This window comes from Notolabrus celidotus, chromosome 2 (genome assembly GCF_009762535.1).
Source record: "Notolabrus celidotus isolate fNotCel1 chromosome 2, fNotCel1.pri, whole genome shotgun sequence".
In the NCBI taxonomy this organism is placed as follows: Eukaryota; Metazoa; Chordata; class Actinopteri; order Labriformes; family Labridae; genus Notolabrus; species Notolabrus celidotus.
This window is the reverse complement of record NC_048273.1, coordinates 12935140-12955867: the sequence shown is the minus strand read 5'-3', so window position 1 is coordinate 12955867 and position 20728 is coordinate 12935140. Positions and strand designations below refer to the sequence as shown.

Below are 20728 nucleotides of genomic sequence, written 5' to 3'. Positions count from 1 at the left end.
TCTCTCTCTCTCTATCTCTCCTCCCTCCATCACACCCTCATCCCCCACCGAAGCCCGCAACTTTTTTCTCCCTCCCTCCCTTCCCGCATCTACTTCATTTATCAAGGTTAAAGAACTCTTATAAAAAAGGGAAGAGGGGGTCGCCGGGATGTTATCTGACTTCATGAAAGAAATCCCCTCAGGCCACTTCACTAGAGGAGGATGCTCTTTGCCAGGCCCAACTCCACACACACACACACACACACACACACACACACACACACACACACACACACACACACACACACACACACACACACACACACACACATATATACACACAAAACATGCAGTGGCACCAAGCAGCGGCCCACTCATAGGCAGTCAGAAATAGAAAGCAACATGTCCTGTTTGGTACACCGCAACAAGATAATCAGGAATAGAAATGAAGAGGATGAATGAATGAATGAGGGCAGAGGGAAATGGACAATTAGTCACTGAGTGTTATCCAACAGACTCAAACATGGGCAGCACAGAGCTACTGTGTTAAACAGCACATCTTACAAAAGACATGTGTTAAGTTTGCATCTTAAGCAATCTTTTTCTAATGCCTTACAGAGCTGTCATGGACTTCTAGACCAATGTTTGGATGGCCAGAAGCACTGCGGCTTGATTGCAGGACAATAAACATCTCTACCACCGAAGCCTTAGAGCTCTACAACCTGACAACCCATGTGAAGTTTAAACTGTAAATCAATGGATTAGTCAAACAACAGAAAAATACAGGATGGAGGGCAAAATTTTGAGAATAGAAATTGTTCATGTTTTTAGTGGAACTGTTACAGCTGATTTCCATGTGTCTCTTTCACATATGCACAAAACTCTTCAAAATACTCAACTTTATTCTGGAGGGTTCCATACGTGAACAGCTAGACTCCCTCACTTTATCTGGACTTTTTCCTGCCAGCTCCCCAGTAAAATTTCTCTGAGAACTTGGGTGAGGATGTCTGAACACAATAAGTAAAAGTCAGGAAAATTCACTGGTGTCAACAATTGACAAAGTTGGGGTTGCTGGTTGGCCTAGTGGTTAATTCACCCAATGTAAAGAGACTATAGTCCTTGAAGCGGCAGGCCCAGGTGCGACTCCAACCTGCATCCCTTTCCTGTATGTCATTTCAAAATCTCTCTCTCAATTTCCTACTCTATACATAGTCCTATCCTCTTATTAAAGTCACAAAAGTCCAAAAATGAACTTAAAACAAGTTAAAAAAAAAAAAAACAACAACGATTCTCTAATATATCTCCTCACTGTTGGCCTGGTTTTGAGTATTTATTCTCTACCATTTTGCTTGTATTCTGGTAAGTTCTCCTACATGTTGTGGTGATATTGCAATATCAACACACAGTCACCATAGTTGAAGACATCCTCCTCCCCCTGCCATGATATCCAGCATCCCCTTCACTTAAACCAAACACAGTGCATTGAGTTGTGATAACATGAATTACCAAGAAAGTCTCCTGCTGTGAGGTGCTTGTGTGGGCTTGAGTTGTCACAATACCAGAACTTTGAATTTGAATTTGTATATGATATTGGTAAAAATGAAATGATAACCATACCTGTTTCAATACCTCAGCAATAAAAAAAGAACTCCTAGGCACCTAAAGTGGTTAGTTTTGTTAAATTTGAGTTTCAACCTGCACAAATCTGGTAAAGGTAAAGCCAGTGAACATAGACCAACATCTGACATACTGTTAATAATGATAAAAGGAAAGAAGAAAAGAACTTTCCTTAAAACACTCTGTGACCAAAATCCAGAGGATGTGTGTGGTGCTGTGTGTATGTGCAGCAGGTGTGCTCACTGTCTGTATTCTCTAATTATCCCACTAATTTGGTAATTTTATGTGCGTCAATCATTGTGAAGTGCTGTGAAGCTCTCTGTCAACAGTCCGGGTCCAAGTCGAGACTACTAAAAATAGGAGATTAGGTGGTATTGTTGTCTCCCTTTTCTCTGCTCTCAGTCTGTCTTCAACACACTGGAACATCACGTGTCTTCATTAGATGCTAAGGGAATCTAAAATACCTAATTTGCCCAACTGTAAATGAGGAGAGTTTGTGGTGTAGTGGCTGTGACAGAGGGTGGAGCAGAGTCACACAGCAGGCAGGAAGAAGCACGACTTCAGCAACAAGCAAACCAGACGTAGCAACCGTTTCTGGACGTTTGAGCAAACGATGTGGATTTGTTTATGAGTTCTTTAAAGCATTAGTGATGTAAAACAGTCAAAAAATAGCTCTCTTCGTTTGTCTCTATGTCAATTGACCACTTGGTTTTCACTCCCTCTGTCATTCCTCTTTGGCAGCCTCTGGTTTGAAATATAAGTGTAGATAGTAATTCTTTTTTTCAGAAGCATGAGTGCTTTTTTGACACTATTGAACGTAAAAAATAATGTATATTACATCAATTTAAAGCACATAAACAGCAAGGTCCTGAAAATATCATGTCCTGAATACTTTAACTTGTCTGAAAAATGCTGAGTTTATGTGAAAAACATCAATGATACCAAAATCACTATCAAGTTCCATTGAAACTACATAACCATTGGTGTGCCATAGTTAAACTTTCCAATCTCTCCAGGCACATTTAGTAAGCAATGTTTGCAGTGGCAGACATAACATTTAAAATTCTTATTATAGTTCTTCATGAACAATCCTTGATTTTAGACAGATGTAGAATAAAGCATGTATACCTAAACAGAGAACAAATGGAGTTCATCTCAATAATTGCTATCTCAAATTCATTAGCTAGCTGGTTACTTGCAAACTGTATTCACATGCACTTTGATGTGACTTTAAGATGTTCTCTCTGTACTTTTGGAACAAAAAGTCATGTAACACACTATTCTATCCATTCATTTCTCCTTTTCTTCACTCCACAATCTAAACTAAAGAGTTTTAAGTTCAATGGAAAATGTGGAGAAATCTAAAGCTTGACATGCTGGCTGTGGTCCTTACTACTAATTGATGTGGACTCCTATCTTCCCAAGTTTCCTGAATTCATTATTCACAATGTAAAAAATAATAGAACACAATCTAATATTTTCATGGTTGTTTATATGTATATATCAAACGTAATTATATAACTGAAATGCAATGTTTTTATATAAAATAAATGTTTGTAAAGGGGACCTTATTAGACATACAACCCCATTCACAACAACACTATACATAAAAGTACATCTGGATAGTTGGATAGCACAAAGCCACCAGCCCTGTAAATTCAAAGCTACATAATCCATCCATGGAGGCAATACACCTCCTGCATTTCTAGCTTTTAAGAGGCTGTGGCAGCTATTGTCCCTGTGTGTAAAAGGACTGGAAATGGCTGTACATGTGGAGTACATCCTGTCTTCCATTGTTACTGCTTTCACTCTTCCCTATAAAGGCCTGCCTGCACTCCAGGCTACAACAGCCAGGCAGATACACACAGCAGCACATTACAGAGCCATACCTTCCCCTCCCTTTGTGCTCAGTAATTGCCACAATGCATCTTCTCGTCCAGCTAATTAAGTGAGTCTTTCCCCATTGTCTCCCAGTGCTATCACCGTTTTACACTGCCGGAGAGAGAGATAGAGAGACTGAGAGAGAGCAGGAGTGAGAGAGTCAAAGAGGAAATACTAAACCAAGTGATGGTAAGAGCAAAAAGGTGGGAAAAATAAGCAAGGAGAAGTTCAAATGCTTGTATGACAAAAGCATGTCTGAGTTAAAGTAAATGTTTGACAGTTAAAAAAGACGCCTCTGGTAAGACGTAAACACTGCTACTGTCAGACCAACATCTTTATTCTTCATGAAGTTATTTCTGGAATTAAGCAAAAAAAGTTGTATTTCTAAGAGTAGCATCATTGCATCTTTAAAATTGTAATTTTAGGACAGAATGTTTTCCTTCTTCAGATGCCAATGTCGGCCTTCAAACAACAAAACATGGACGTTAAGAGATTTCTTGGCTGATGAATATGACAGACAGTTACAAGGAGGACATACTGCTGTAATATCATTAAATAAACTGAAATAGACTGCCTCATAAAGGCTCAATTTCTTTTCAAAAACATTTTAAATTTAAATTTCCACAGTGGCCTTTTTGCAGAATGATGTTTGTGGATGTTTTAACATTTATATAACGAATAAAAATGTATTTAAACATTTTTTTTTAGTTCTTCTATCCAGGTTTGAGAAATGCGTCTAGGTATAAGATTTGTGATAACCCTGCTATTTTTTATGTCACAAAAAAGCCAATCATTAGTCAAAATGTTACCTGTAGAGGTGTCATTTGGAGAACCTTAAGAAACAATATTTAGCAATGAAGTTGAGAACTTTTGTTGAGATGTTTAATTTAAAAAAAAAATACATTTCCACTCTAATGGATTTTATTTAATGTAACTATCTTTTTTTTTGCCAATACAGGAGAATTACATTTTAAGACATTTTATGAGTTAATTGAACATTTGTAAAGAAACCCTATCAAATAGAATGAGTAATTAAAAGTTGAATATTTATGTTAAAACACCTCATATAGAGGGAACTTAAAGTGTGTCTAATGGTATCTTGCTTGGGGTATTACAGGTTCTCTCATTTGTTTTCATATGGCTCTTCATCATTTATTTATCTGACACAAAAATCAGGAACTATAAAGTAAATTTCGACCATATACAACAATATATGCATAAACAACATGTTTGAACTAAAAATGTCCAAACTAAAAAATATTACTAAATTGGAGAAAATTTGAAATTTGACTTCAGGGAATTAAAAATGCTACTCATCATACAACTCACAAAGATGTGAATTCATTCAAGGAGACATAAATTCACAACATAAATGATGCGCTTTTTTCAAATATAAAATCTATATGAGCGTTTCACTATCATAACTTTACAACATATGTGCATAATAATAGAGGTACTTGGAATTAATGATAAGAGAGAAAGCGACTTTTGTTTCCTCTTCATTCTCATATCCATGCTGTTCACACTCTTTGTGTGGCTAACTGAGGATCTAGAATGACTGACTTATTGGAGGACACAGCCCTACAAACTCATCTAAATTCCACCTCTCTTTAGAGTTGCTAGGAGAGCGCCTATCCAGCCCCCCATCTCCCCAAATAACACCAATACACAGACAGACACTCACTCAGTCCATGCTCAAGTCCACTTGCTGACCTCTCAGGCCAGACACTCACTTCCAAACTCCCAAACACCCCCCCTTCTAAAAAAAAGAAAAACCTGAAAACCCTCAACCCCTCCTTGAACCCCTTACCTCCCCCCTCCCATCCTGAACGCTTTGCCTTCCCACACTCAAGTTCCTGTCAAGGCCCTGATAGACAGGCAGACAGACAGACCCACAAGTAGGGTGACATCATGATGCAGAGAGAGAGCAAGAGGGGGGGATGGAGGAAGGGGGCTGCTTGCTTGTCTGCCCCTAGCACCCACACAATACAGCAGGGCATCTGGCACTAGGATGGTGTTGGGGGACTGGGTGGGGGTCTGTGAGGACAAAGCGTTTACATCCCCCTCCCTGGAATATGATTATAGTTTGTAAAAGACGTAAATGTGTGAGGAGAAGAAAAGGGGCTCCGTTGAGGAGGTCGGATGGTGGATGGATGACACTGTGGGTGTTTACAGTCAAGACCCCTCGCAGATATATGAGTCCAGGCATAGCAAGGTGGATTCTGAGAAATTTATAAATGTCATAATTGAAAACTGCTTGCAGTATTTATTGTAAAATAAGGAAAAACTGCATTTTTTCAAGCAAATGTTTCATTTTCAGTCTTATTTTTGCTTGATTTGTTCCCAATACATTGTAAACTGATTTTATGTAGTAGCAGGTGTAGCGGTGAGAGACGTGCGTGTGTGTTTTGGCAGTTGCTTGCAGCTTTTAATTTGCAGCATCCACAACAAAACAATGATGCCAATGGGATAGAAATCAGTGTCATAATGCTCTTTCTCTCTCTCTCTGCAGCGGCCCCCACCTCTGCCTCCGTCTGAGAGGCCGTCTACTAGCTGTGTGCATACAAGTGTGTGTTTGTCTGTGTGCATACATAAAATAAATGAGCTGTGCGTATTCATTGTGTGAGTCCACAGGCCCGGTGTATATATTAGAAATGTGACTTGACCCTGGCAGGCTGAAGCAGGGTTTGTGCGTCGTACTGGGCGTGGGAAAAAGGGGAGACCTCTTTTCACAGCTGCTCTGGCCGTTGCATTGAACCAATGGAGGCCCCCACAACGCCCCCCCACCCTCACCCCCCCCTCCCCCAAACCTGCCTCCGCCGCTAATGCCCCCCACTCCCTCCCCTTCTTCTCTACCCCTTTCCCATTCACTCTGCAGTCTGCTGCCTTTCAGCGGACCCCCCCAGTCCCTCCCTCCTGCACGCTGTCCGTCACCCTGCTGCACCCCAACCTCACAGCCACCACCAGCCTCGAATATAACCACCCCATCTTTCAGGCAGGGTGCATTGAGATGCCAGAGGTCCCTGAGGTTAAAGGAGGTGAAGAAAAACAACACAGCTAACTTGCTAATGGAATCAAACAACTAATACCAACACAAAGAATGCAACTAACAAACCTAATTTGCTTCTGTAGGTCTGTAATGGAACATCAAAACTGTTTCTCACATTTCTTCTTTTCCTCATGAGTTTCTCTCACTATCTCAAACTACTTTTTGTTCTTAAAACTCAATCTTCTTTTTCTAATTCTCACATTCTCCTCCGTCTTTCCACTTCAGGGCCCGTCTGCAGAAAGACTTTAATTTATGTTAACATACGCCACCACTCTACACTCAGTGCCTACCCTTCACACGCACACATATTCTCCCCCTCCCTGCATCCATCCAGTGTATTCATTTGAAGAGATTTATTTCCTATCAAGCGGCATAATGCAGAGGGTATAATTCAAATCAACTTTTAAGAACAGCCAAGCAGCACAGCAGTTTATGTATACAAATCTAGAAAGCCTAGTGGGAAAAAATTCCCAGCAAACAGCGGGGTATTAAAAGCAGATTGGCAACTTTAAGAAGCCATGGGTGGGCGGTGGGTGTTTGGTTTTGCCATTAAAGGTAACCTATTACTGATAAACCTCGCAGGCGCTCTGTTTAAACACATAAAGCAGGCTTCATTTCCTTCAGATACTCTTACTAAACTGACAGTACAACCATGCAAAGGCAGGCTCTCACACACACACACACACACACACACACACACACACACACACACCCACATGCAATTTTGAGAGAAACTTTAAAAGGTCACATAATGTGCAGAATAACTCCGACAGATTCTCAGGAGCTGTCCTATCGCTGCTGTCGAGCCATCCTGCTGATACACCAGGCGTGTTGAGGAAATGTTGAGGAGCAGCGAGGGGGCAGTGACAGGAGGAGGGAGAGAGGGAAGGGGAGGGAGGGAGGTTGTAGCCGAGAACCTGAAAGGACTCCATCTCCCTTGGCCAACATGCCATGACGGTGTGGAGCAGAAAGTCTGAATTGGTTTCTCTGGGGTGGCGGAGCTGGAGAGGTGATGGCGAGATGAGCCCGAATGGGGATGGAAAGGAGGTGGGTTGAGGGGGGTGGGTTGAGGGGGAGAAGATAGGGTATATCGAGGTATGTGTGCTGTTTGTGTGTTTGAGAGAGAGGGTAGAGAGAGAGAGATATAAGGCCGGATCTGAGGTACTGTAAATGAGTGGATTACTGCTTCCCTCTCTTCAAGTCTTTCCATAAACATGAGAGTGCTCAGCTGTGGAAGCAACACTGCTATGTGTGAAATCACATCCTCAGGCCCGCACTTCCTATATGGACAATAGTAGCACTTGCACATACTGTAACATAGGTCCTGTAAGGGTAACACGAGGCTCGAATGCAGACCCATGCGTGCCGGCTCTTAATTGCTGTTATGAATAAAAAGAAGATGGGAAGAGTGTCACTGCTGGATTGATGCATCTCAACGTCAAATTTAGCCTGTAGCTATGCCTCCACTTCTAAAGCCCACGTCCAGCCGTTGCTTGTTTGCATCGATTTATCTAGTTTGTGGATATGATATTGACTAAGTAGACGGGCAGCCCTTATCGAGTTGAAGCCGAGTGAAGGAGGTTTAAGAGGTGGTCGAGCGCTATGGAGGAGTATAGCCACAGGCTGTGAAATCTCCTCTGATCTTCCCTTGTCTGATTCTCAAACACAACTCTTTCTCTGGGGGGGCAACGCTCATATAGAAGTAGGCCAATGTCACTGAATGCTCATCTAACCCTGGAGGGAAATAAAAAAAAAAATCACTTCTTCTGTTTTCTCCCCAATGCCGAAGCTCAATCTCTTCTCCCCCTCCATCACTCCTTCTACTTTGTTCTCAGCGAGAGGTTCGACATGCACGAGCTGAGCAGCACTCTTAGGCTTGTTGGCCCACTATGGCAGCTGTTAGGATAGTGGAGGTAATCTTTAGTCATGTCACTCAACGCTGAGAAGGGGAGCTGAGGGGAAAGTGAGGGAGGCACCTAGTTTTAGTTTCAGCCTTCCATCATCCTAAGCATTAGACAGAGGTACAAAAGATTTTGTCAAATGCTTAGCTGAGTCGGTATGACAGCCGGGGCCCAAACTGGTTTATAAAACAGATACTGTAATAAAGATTCACGAACACATGAGGAATCATTTGAACTTAGTAACACTGGTGCTATTTTACAGAGTGAAAAAAATGAAACAAAAATGTTAAACTAGTATTGAGTTGCATCGTGAAACTTAACTTAAGTTAAAGCTTTAATAAGGAACTTTGATTTTGTGCTAATTTTTCCATAGTACCTCTTATCTCTATGTACTGTATGTACTGTTTTCAGTCAAAACACTCTCATCTTTCTGACTTTCCCTGTCAAGCACATTGCTAAACATTAATTGTTTCCATGACAAATGTAAATAAAAGCTTTTTCTTCTCACACTGACCTAGTTTCAATGCTTACAGACATTAAATATAACTACACAGGGGCGCTGGTGGACTAGCGGTCTAAGCGCCCCACATACAGAGGCTACAGTCCTCGTTGCAGGGGTCGCCGGTTCGATTCCATGTCCTGCATGTCCTTCCCCATTCTCTACTCCACACATTTCCTGTCTCTCTTCAGCTGTCCTGTCAAATATATATATCTATATATATATATATATATAGATATATATATAACTACACAGGGATAGCAGGTCCAGTTGCGGATGGTCTCATTTGCTTTTGCAGCCCATATAGAGCCATAAGTAGCCTACTAATATCAATATGTTTAATAGCCAGCTAAATCTCCTTACAGTAGCTTTAAAATTACAAAAAGAGGGAATATATTTCCGTGTGTGTGTGTGTGTGTGTGTGTGTGTGTGTATGTGTGTGTGTGTGTGTGTGTGTGTGTGTGTGTGTGTGTGTGTGTGTGTGTGTGTGTGTGTGTGTGTGTGTGTGCGTGTGTGCGTGTGTGTGTTGGACAGATGTACAAGGCCAGAACAGAGAGAGCAAAGAGAGGACAGAGAGGTAAGTAGTTTGGGGGGAGTTCAGAGGGAGGGAAGGAATTAAAGGAGTGAGGGACTTAGCCACCCTGGCAGTCTTTCCACATGAGCACACCTTACACACACATACGCACACACACACACACACACACACACACACACACACACACACACACACACACACACACACACACACACACACACACACACACACACAAGCACACACATCAGGGCAAGCACCCCCCATGTATCTTTAAAGGGATAAAACGCATGGACAGAGGAATTAAAATATAGATTACACAAGTGGGCACCCTGCGTCTTATCTGCCAAAACTGAAGAATCGAACAAATTGGATCAGATGTTATAAAGCAGGAGGCGAGCGGGGAGCAAGAGGAGCGAGGAAAATGTAAAGAATGAGATGTATGTCTACTTTGCAGCGTTTTGTGAAGCGATAAAATATGAAGAAATACAGATTTTTATAAGAGAGGTCCACAAGTTCAAGTACAATTATTTGAAAGTAGTGGTTGAATAGTTCAAGTTCAAGTGTGTTTACAAATCGTCGGCACACTAGTGGAAGTGTGTGACACACAAGAGAGCACATTTTGAAGACTCACCTGTAACTTTAGAAGGATGAAGTTCTGACCCGTTGTGTGACCTCAGATCTTCAGAGCAGGAGTTGCTGTGTGTTGTCTTGCAGGCTCACAGATCACAGAGGTTGTGTGTGTGTTTTCTCTGATGCTGCACTTTTATCTGGACTCCACAGATTCCTGTAAAAACATAAAGCATTGAGTTCAGCACGAGGTCAATTCCTGCACAGGATCATCACCTACACTCCTCAATGTGTCTGAGTCATCTTTTTCCTGTCAAACACTGCAGTTTTTACCAACAGCAATAAACATATTTTGCAGCAAGAAATATCAAATATATTTTGTTGCTGAATGCAGAGTACTGGTTTTCCATTTTAAGCAGCCTGATATACCTAATGTTTTGTTTTTTGAACTTTAAGATAAACTAGCACAGAATAAAAGTGAGAAAAATAAAAGATTGAATTTAAAGTTTTGATATTTTTCTAAAACAGTGAAAAATTAAATACTTTGTCGGCTTATTTTGGGGGCTTCTATTGTGCGTAAATTTCATAAAGGCCTTAAAACGAAATGACGCAACAAAAATAACATTTAGTAAAGAAAAAGGAAAACTAAGATGGAATAAATGTGATGTAATGTTCAACCACGACTTTCTCGTACAATAAAGCAATTAGAAACAAGTCTCCTTTTTACGAAGCATATAATAATGAAGAGAGTGCATGTAATAATGGAAACAAACACTGTGTCATGTTGTGAGACTTGGGTGAAGAAAGTTCCCTGAATTTAATATTTGAACTTTCAGGGATGAGTGCATGACAATACCAATCTCTTCAACACACAAACACACACACACGCACACACACACTAGCCCACTTCACAAGCGATTACACAAAATACTCAAAGATTACATCCGCAGAAACCTGATGTCCTCTGTGGGTTTAAAGCCTGCATGTCAGCCTTTCAATTCTTTTTTTTTTTTTTTCTCTTTCACTTGCATGGGTCAGAGGCGGTTGCTAGGCTACCAAAGCCAGAATTCATAAGTTCAGAGAAAAGGTTTATATAGGCCATTGCAATTCAAGGTAAAATGATAAGAGGAAATTGATAACACTGAATTATGGATTTCAATGATATGGAATCAAATGAAGCTTATTTTTTAAGATCTGAATCAAAGTGTTATAATAGTTTTGATGATAATAATAATAGTTGTAATAATAATAAAATAATAATCAAGTTCAAGTTAGTATGACATTTTAAAAGCAGCTGTTAAATGTGTAGAAAAGTGTGGACGCTTGCACAGAAGATGCACTTTTGCAAACATTCAACTGAAATAAAATACTTCCAATGAGTCCTCAGAACCAGAAATAATCCCTATAATTAAAGATACAAATTCTTAATATACCAAACAACACAGCCGTCCTTGTACTCAAAACAAAACTATGCAGCCGCTGCAAAGAAGCTTCTTTTCCATAATAGACGGTATACTGTTATTATTATCGTACTCCTTACCGACTAAAAATGATGCAGGGTGCAGAAACATCATGCACAGAAGCATATGTCCAAATGGTCAAAAACAAGAGCACACACACTTACACACACTCATACACACAGCTACTGCAATCTAGCAACCGATTGTGACACAAACAAGATAACATCTATAGGATGGTCGCTCGGAAATGCAGCAGGACTTAGAACATAAAACAATGGCTCTCTGCTGAGTGCATGGACACAGGATAGGAGGGCTGCTTTTGTTCCAATGCTCAACCTCATGGAAATAACACAACTATAACGTGAAAATGCTCAATGTTATCAATACAGTGTGGAGAAAGAGAGAGAGAGGTGATGGAGGAGAGATGGGAGGACATACTGACATATCCACGCTTCAACAGGAAAGGCTGCAGACATGACAGGTCGGTTAGAAATTCAAGGCATGTATAAACACATCTCCAGTGTTCCCCTTATCTTCTCACCTCTTTCATTCTCCATTGTTCTCACCCTGTTCTCCCTTATTATGTTATTTGTGTTTAATAAATGCGTTAATTCTTCTTTTGTTAAAACACACTGAAAAAAAACTGATCTTCTAAAACAATCAAATTTCAAATTGATGAACAAACAAATCAATCACCATGAGAGACAATAGGAAGTGTACTGCAGCCTTATGGCAGGTGTTGGTAGGCTAGACGTAGACTAGACTGGGCTCCATCTGGTGTACAGGGCCTCCTCCTGATGGTGGAGAGGGCCCAGACAGACACATATTAATGTGGGAAAAGCGACGTCTAGCCTGCCTCTCAGTCACTCGCCAGACTGCATTTCAATCTCAAAGGGGGCTCTCCCCATATCCTCCATTTATTACCCCTCAGCCATGCATTAATTTCTGCTGCAACTGGGCACAAGCAGGGAGGGTGGTGCTGCTGGTGTGGCGTTTTGGTGTGGTTGAAGCACACAACGCAATTGTCGAATCAAATGGAAACATGCTGTATTATAAATGCGTTAGTGAATCGTTGCAAATGATCTTATTGAAGAACAGAAGGGACCTGCAGGTGCACAGTACGGTCCCGATTTTAAACACGAATCATTTTTGGTGCTTTTCTCACATCCTTTTCCACCTTAGATGATACACATTTAATGTATTACCTCAATGCTACGTTACCATTTAGAACCTGTCAAATTGAGACATGAGTACCTTGACTCTTACAGTGTTCCCTTTATGAAAACGTTCATTTTGACCCATTAAAATACCCTAAAATATCTGCACAGCTCATAATAACTACCTGGATTTTTCCTCAATATCATCATCACTGTATTAGCAGAAAACTGAGGTTGATTCCCTATTGTTACGTGTCTACATAGGTGTATATTCACAAAGACACCTCCGTTATCAAGAAGTATGTCTTTGTATGAGCACATCCAGTGGCATGTTGCCACAAAGGCAAAAGACAGCAGAGCTATTTCCTCGCTAAATCCACGCTAGCTTCTCTCCACCTGCCTTTCTCTGTGACGCAGTAAGCTGGGGCCTACATCCTAACAGAGGCACAAGGCTCTGTGCTGCTACACACACACACACTCACACACTCTCCACCGTGCAGAGCTGAGCCACCACGCACAGCAGCTATACAGCTATAGCAGCTAACACAGGACCGGCTTGTTTAAAATTCCACAGGCTACACTCCGGAGTACGACCTGTCACTCAAGCAGTCCTGGACTCAGATGGAGTGGAGGAAGAACAGATGATGTGAAGTCCACATCGGGTTGCAGAAACAGGCTTGGTTAGTGAATGACCCAGCTGACCCTGTTCTACCCTAATACTACTTTAGACATCTTCTTGGCCCATCACTGCACATCAGTGATAGAGACACTATAACTTGGGATATGTGCCATTTATGTATATTTGCTAACTAGACCAGTTCGACAACTCTCTTTACCCTTAAAGTGTAAGAATGACGTACATTGTTAGAAACCTACACATCACTATAGTCAAACAAAAAAATAACACAAAGGCGTAGATGTTGTGTCCCTCTCCTCAGCAGTGCGACATTGCTTTTTTTCCTGTCTTGTGCATGATGCCTGAAGCTTTAGCTAATAAGCACATCAGTCAAACTAAATCCAGGGATATGAAATGATCCTTTTGAGCAACAACTGAATCATAATATCATCTTCTACTCCACTTCATAACCTGTGAAACAACAATGTGATGACCAACTCCTGATCTTTGCTGGGGTATCAAATAAACTAGGTCCCCAAAATGCACTTTGTAGTTTGATTACTTTTAATTTCATCCAACAGCATCACACTACAGGGGGACATTCATCCCTTTTTCAGCAACATAGTGTCCTCTGTCGACTTTCAAGTGACAGAATGAATGAACATGCTTTTGTAGAGTCAGAAATGAGAGCTTCCTATTGCTACATTGGACACTATATACCAGTACATGGAAAGGCCAGCAGCAAGGAGATATGGGGGCTACTGGTGGAACACGTGACTCCCACGAGTCGACCAATCAGGTGCTTCCCCAGCTACAAACGGTGTTCATCTCACCTCCCGGTTACCAGCATCCAACTAACTAAACATTCCACAGAAAAACAGCAACACATGCTTTTTAAATCTCCTATCTTTAAACAATCTTCTTCCATTAAGAAAAACAGCACAAGCAGCACAACCGAGTCACCCTCCTCCTCCTCCTCCTCATCATCATCCTCACCATCACTCTATGAATGGAGCCTGTCTCCAGTCGCTAACTACTGTCACTCCAAGCACACATCGTGATGGAAAAAAAGCACTATGAATCCGTTGTTTTAGGCTGGCATTATCCTCTGCGTCGGCATACAATACGTCCACAGCAGCAGGAGGCGTTTCTCGGTGCGATGCATGGTCGCTGCCGCGGGCTCCCGGTCCTCCGTGCAGGCTGCATCCGTCCATCCATCCCTCCGCTCGGGCAGAAGCCCCATTCGTCGGGTCCCGATTCCGGCTCGTTCCGCCGTGACGACTGCAGAATTAGTTTATACATTCGGTTCTCTAGCTTTATGATATTACATAAACTCATACAGCTAGATAACCAAAGAGAAAAACTAACCCACGTCTCTTAAAGGGGCCGTCGCTGCTGCCGCTGCCGCCGCCGGAGCTGCTTGTGTTGTGGTCACATGGAGCCATTGCATTCCGCCAGCATATACGCACGCCTCTCTCTCTCTCTTTCTCTCTCTCTTCCCCTCTCTCTCCCTCTCTCTCTCTTCCTCTTCTTCTTCCTCTGATCTACCGATTCCGTTTTTCTGTCTTTCTTTTTCTGAAATATACACAGTTATCTATGCATATTTCGAAACAGAGAATATCCCATTTCATTTCTGTTACGCATAATAAAACGCCTTTGCACAGTCTTTGACATAGAAGTATGTCCTCATACTGCTTTGATGTAGCATTAAACTGCATTTGACATGTTGTAGAGGGGTTGCCAAAATAAAATGTACACAGTATGACCTCAACCACCAAGTCACCATCATTACAACGCCAGCAATAGGTCAAAGAGTGGCTTATTTTCTGAAAAAGTAGTGCCCTCTAGCAATTACACTGCAGCCACTAATGAATATAAATTAACACCATCTTGTTCATCCCTGAAAACCAGTGTTGGTCTTACTCTAATCTACTACAAGGCTGATTCTTGACGAGAAATTGCAGTGAAGTCATAGTTGCATGCAGCAGGGTGATGACACATGCACCTGTCACCCAATGACACGCGTAACAGAGAAAATATCGGTTCCATGCTCCTAATAACCATAATAAAACTACAATGTGAATCATTATAAGACTATTCCAGGTCTAGTTTAGGCTCTTATCTCAGAGTCTGAGCTAAGAGACAACCTAACATCCACTGTCTCCCTCAGAGATCACAGCCCAGGCCCTCAAAAACAACCAGCTTATTGTTATTGTTTTAAATGCCAGCTCACATCGATCCATTTCAGACCATAGACCATAGTTTCCGTTTTGAGTGAATTAATCCATGAATTGTTTGAAAGCATGACAAACTACCAAAGGCCTGTATACAGCGTATACAGTGCAGAGAGGCTTCCAGCTAAATGTCAACAACATGATCCAGTGGAACAAGTCCAGCCTCACTGTGTCACTGTGCGCTGTGGATTAGTTGGTGACATGCTGTCAAGTTCAAACAAAACTAAGTAGCATTTATAATCCTTTGTAATCACCAAAACATAGTTATTATAAATCACGGAAAAGTATGTGTCTTAGGAACAGCTCTAATACTGGACCTTTAAATCTTACTGCAGGGAAAAATCAGATGAGGTAATGTGACATCCTCCCAATCATGCCTAATATCTGTTGAAACGCGTAATCCTTTTTCATGGTTACTAAAATGCAACACATGATATTATTGTTCAGCTGCGGCAGAATATTTAAACTACACTATTTTCTACCTTGAATTATTTGATTAAGAAATGTTCCTGGAACTTCAATCTCCTTTAATTAGCCCTTTGTTGGTGACGTTATTCTTTTAACTGAGATAAACATAGTAGCCTACTTACACAGTCTATCTGGAGCAGCAGCCACCGCAATGGGGGTCGTCTAATAAAAAAAATATTACAATCCACAAGAGTTAGTTGCAGCTGTGATTTTCTCCTAGCTCATCCGGGGATGATAGCAGAAGCCCGGCTCCCTCCAACCGTGATGCTCCCTGTCCTATTTGACCACGTGGGATGCCGGCACATCGTGGAGACAAAGCCATTTTTACACGCAGTGTACCTCCGGTCAATGCACGTGTATCCATAAAGGTATAATCAAGGAATAAAAGTCCATTTCAGGCTGTCAAGCACTGTGCAGCAGAAGAAGGGGCATAAGAATGAGGCGTGGGCGCCTCGGCTCTCAGAGTGTCAGATGTGGGGCGCAGGAGGCGGAGGGCCGCCCGGGGGCCTAGGGGTCAGACGCGCGATGTCCGCAGAATTAGGCATGCTCATAGGCACACACATGGATGAGCAGAAGAGATATGGGGTGGACATAACGGACGTGCGAGGAAACACGAGGTTCACCAAAAACAGGACTTTCAAATGGTGTCAAACTGATCTAATATCATAGACTAAACTGGAGAACATTATTTTTGGATCTTATTATGGGGTCTAAGGATCATCATAAAATCCCCAAGGGAAGTCTTCAGAGCTCACTGAAGAATGTGTGTAACAGTATCATATTAAATCAATAGTTATGGTATATATTATCCACAAGAAATCATCCATTTACAGAATTACGCGTGCGCATTATTTTAATATAACCGCCAAGATGAGCAAAACACACCATACAGAATTCAATCAATTACTCTTACATTAAGATCCTCAATGGAGGTACGTGAGGGCACAGTGTGCAACAACAGCACAGTCACCTGGCTGGACAGGCCTAGGGCAATACATCAGATTCATAGCCATGTTTAAGGATTTGTTGACAATAAAGCATCTGTTTTACAGCCACACCCAGACTGCGTAAGTAAGGACACAAAGTTTGCTCTTCTGAAGAGACACAGAGTAAACTGAGTCTGAACAAGGTGGCAACCTGTAGGTTACAGGAGACTGTGCTGCACTGTCAAGCGGTAAGGGTTTGAGGCTTAATTGACACTTTTTATTATAAAGCTAAATTGTCCTATTTTTCTATCCTACGTATACTTATAACGTATTATTTTAAATCCTTATTATGCTCCTTAATGTGTATAAAACGAGTCTACGAGTCTACTTGTTCTATTTGGAATTAGCATCTTCATAGGGGTCATTATCCTTGAGTATTTAGAGGGAATTTAGGCCTATAGAATAACTACAGCACAACTGTACACCTTTTATAAGTAATACTGCATCACAGCCTCCGCTCTTACATTAACAAAAGCCAAATATGTGTTAGCGTGACATCTTTATATGTTGAACAGAGTAAACGATTCACACCAAAGCAAACATTATACTCGTGTTATAATCAGGTGGATTGCAGAAAGTTAAATTTGATATACTGAACTTTATAATTATACTTTAATTAATATTACAATGTGTGTGTCTGTGTGTTAGAGAGAAAGAGAGAAAGAGAGAGAGAGAGAGAGAGAGAGAGAGAGAGAGAGAGAGAAAGAAACAATATTTTTCATTAAATATGAATCATGATCAGCTCTGTCATTTCTAACATGAACTTCAAATGTTGCCTTGCTTAGTGCAACGAGGAAGTGACTTGTAAAATAAGACCCCTCACATTGATTGTGATGGTTCGTGTCTATTTTGATGAACTAGAGATACAGAATAAAATCTTTACTCCCTCCATGTCATTGTATGACTACTTTGAATGGAGCTGATATTGTTTTTTTGTTAGCTTTTTGGTTTAAAAAAACACGAGTGTTTTCTTAAGCTGAAATTTATATAAATTATCAAACCTGTTGAAAAAATTAGGAAAAAAGCGTTTCATTTTTATGTCAAAAGTAACTATCCAGTGTGTGTGTGTGTGTGTGTGTGTGTGTGTGTGTGTGTGTGTGTGTGTGTGTGTGTGTGTGTGTGTGTGTGTGTGTGTGTTGCCACATTGATAGTCCTCTGGTTGTACTGTATATTAATGCTGATTGACTCTCAGCTCTTCCTTTCATCAGCCTCACGTGAATGTATTTGAACACGCCCCCCTTGACTGCGTCACGTCCTGTCTAACATACTGTACAGAAAGGTGTGCAGATACAACAAGCGTTCATCTATTGTACTCTATTCTCATTTAATCTTTTATATTATGACGCACTCTGATCATGGTGTGTTTACGAGCATTTCAATTAGACATTTTTCCTGGAAATAAAAACCTAAAAATACCAAAAATTAAGCTGGCTTGGAGGTGTCAGTATTTCCTTCATACGCTGGGTTCTCGTTGTGGTGCATAAACCAAAAAGTGCAAACAAACTTCAAGATAAATCTGAATGAAAAGCATTTAGATGGACTGAAACATTTGTAATACAGATTATTAAAGAGAGTGTAGTTCAGCACCTCTTGTGTCTCGTACTGTCTCTGTCCTTGGTGCTGAAACCAATGCAATTTATTCACGACGCTGTTTGGAAATCAGAGCGTGAAAAGGAAAATCACAACTGTAGACTGAATTTGTCCGGGCAAATCTCAGTTTACTGAGAGTTAAACTGAATTTTATTGCAATTAAAATAAAAAATGACTAGCCATACTGACGTGGGGAATTATTTTGATTTTTTATCGAGGAGTTAAAACCTCACAGCAGTTTTCAGAAAACGCTAAGATGCAGTGGCAGCTTCCTGACATTTATTTATATTTTAATGGAAAGAAAGAAAAAGATAAGTCCCGCTGTGGATGAAGATCTAGATCTGATAATAGATCTCACTTCAGTAAAATGAAATATAATAATTTTACCATGACTGGATAAAGAAAGAGAAAAAAAACATGAATCAGCTCCACCTTAAAATAAGTAAAATGTGATTTTTACACTCTTGAATTGAACATATTTTGATATCACTGAAGGTATTTACAAATTTTATGAAGTTTATAGCGACTGTGTAATCTCGAGATAATGTTAAATCTAGTTTTAGAGCTTAAAATTACATTAATGTCACGTGAATGTGATGTGACATATTTTATACACGAGATTAATTTGTTTGGAAATAAATAAAGATGGTAGGTTACTGGTACAATGGTTATAATTCAATTTGGGTGGATAGGCCTACACCTGTTGCACTGCGTTATAGGGGCGAAAGAAAGAAAGAAAGAAAGAGAAAGAAAGAAAGAAAGAAAGAAAGAAAGAAAGAAAGAAAGAAAGAAAGAAAGAGAAAGACAGAAAGAAAGAAAGAAATTGTATCAATATTCTACAAGGTATTTAAAATAGGTTGAATTTGTTTTTCTTTTCCATTATATTTGAATAAATAGCAAAAACACTTCCACGTTTGTTTTTAGTTATTATACAAGATAGCTTTCCAAATGTGCAATACTTTTTTATTTCAATTATTGTTTTTCATTTTGTGACTGATAAAATAAGAACTAATCCTTAACAGCCTAACAATATAATTCCAGTAATTCTTTTTGTGTTGCTTTATGACTTAATTTGGCAAAATAAACCTACGACTTAACACCCCGGAGTGAACAAAAGTTACTTTGCATATTTCAAACACAGAGGAGTCTCTCTATTGTTGTCAGCTGCACAGGCCTAATTAATTAATTTCACAGTAAAGCTGCAGAGAAAATTTTCCCACAAACAAAGTGACTAAAAAAAAAAAAAGAAAAGAAAGAAAACAGAAATAAAAAAAAAACGTCCAAAGAAAGAAAGAAAGAAAAAAAAGTCAACATCAAGTTCAACAACGTGCTGGTGCTCATTAGCATCACAATGCTGTCTGGGAGCACACAAGTCTTCTTAACAAGAGGCTCTGGCGTCAAGTCCCTCCACCTCCCAGCCGAGGGGACATTTTCCCAGGCTCTGCTAACAATCACACAACTGTTTGCTTTCTAAACGCCAGCTCAGGGGCCACTCAGCCCGCCTCGGCCCGCCTCACACCGCTCAATGGAGGCTCGCGCTACTATGGCACGGAGCAGCCTGCTGCCACTCATCATCACAGGGCTCACTACTTTTTAACTTCAACTTCCTCTTTTAGTTCAACCATAATGTTGAACTTGAAATATCTAAATATAATGAAGTATCATTTTTATATTATTTGTGTAATGACCTTCTTAATCTTCTTTTCTGCTCACCTTTTTGGTTATTATAAGGCAAACATCTGGTTATAAAGAGAGGAAAAATTAAAGAATAAAACATGAAAAAATCATACTCACAGGGCACACACTTTGAATACATTCCACATCTATGGTCCAAGTCCATTAGTGTTTTAACGCAAGTTTCTAGCATCATCTCTCGAGTGTAACCAAACTCTGAGTGCCAGGAGTCCATGGAGAAACCCAAACGTTGCAAGCCTTCACCGACTGAGAGTCAATCTGAACAACGCGCTGATCCAACCCACAGCAAGGTTTTTAAAAAACGCTGTTTCTACTTTTGCCTCAGAGAAAAGTCAAGGCCGAGGTGACACTGCTGCCAGCATCAGCTCCCGCATCCCAGCATCTCCTCCCCAGCCTCGGATGACAGTGCGCGCGGAGCTGCTGCGTCGCTGGTCCCCTCCCCTCTCTTTCTCTCTCTCCCTCCCTCCCTCCCTCCCTCTCTCTCTCACACACAC

The 20728-nt window shown here is 40.8% G+C and overlaps 1 long non-coding RNA gene across 1 annotated transcript in view; it reads right to left on the bottom strand.

The window, feature by feature from the left end:
* The window catches only part of LOC117804684, a 33927-nt gene extending 19398 nt beyond the window's left edge, over window positions 1-14529 (bottom strand). Inside the window, exons 1-2 of the long non-coding RNA XR_004629218.1 lie at window positions 14258-14529; window positions 10093-10245 (exon numbers count right to left, since the gene is read on the bottom strand). This is a non-coding gene — a long non-coding RNA (uncharacterized LOC117804684). The remainder of the gene's footprint in view (window positions 1-10092; window positions 10246-14257) is intronic.
* Window positions 14530-20728: the final 6199 nt, after the last annotated feature.